This window comes from Physeter macrocephalus, chromosome 8 (genome assembly GCF_002837175.3).
Source record: "Physeter macrocephalus isolate SW-GA chromosome 8, ASM283717v5, whole genome shotgun sequence".
In the NCBI taxonomy this organism is placed as follows: domain Eukaryota; kingdom Metazoa; phylum Chordata; class Mammalia; order Artiodactyla; family Physeteridae; genus Physeter; species Physeter macrocephalus.
In genome coordinates this window covers 81,194,312-81,194,965 of record NC_041221.1, presented here as the reverse complement: position 1 = coordinate 81,194,965, position 654 = coordinate 81,194,312, and positions in this window count along the sequence as shown.

Here is a 654-nt window from a genome sequence, read left to right as displayed (position 1 = left end):
ATGATGGCCATTCTGACTGGTGTGAGGTGATACGTCATTGTAGTTTTGATTTGCATATCTCTAATGATTAGTGATGTTTGTTGTGGAACACGGGCTCTAGGCGCACGGGCTTCAGTAGTTGTGGCGCGCAGTCTCAGTAGTTGTAGCACACGGGCTTAGTTGCTCCGCAGTATGTGGGATCTTCCCAAACCAGGGCTCGAACCCGTGTCCCCTGCATTGGCAGGTGGATTCTTAACCACTGCGCCACCAGGGAAGCCCTATTTCTAGTTTTTTAAGGAAACTCCATACTGTTCTCCAACATGGCTGTATCAATTTACATTCCCACCAATAGTGCAAGTGGGTTGTCTTTTTTCCACACCCTCGCCAGCATTTATTGTTTGTAGATTTTTTGATGATGGCCATTCTGACTGGTGTGAGGTGATACGTCATTGTAGTTTTGATTTGCATATCTCTAATGATTAGTGATGTTGAGCATCCTTTCATGTGTTTGTTGACAATCTGTATATCTTCTTTGGAGAAATTTCTATTTAGGTCTTCTGCCCATTTTTGGATTGGGTTGTTTGTTTTTTTGATATTGAGCTACATGAGCTGCTTGTAAATTTTGGAGATTAATCCTTTGTCAGTTGCTTCATTTGCAAATATTTTCTCCCATTC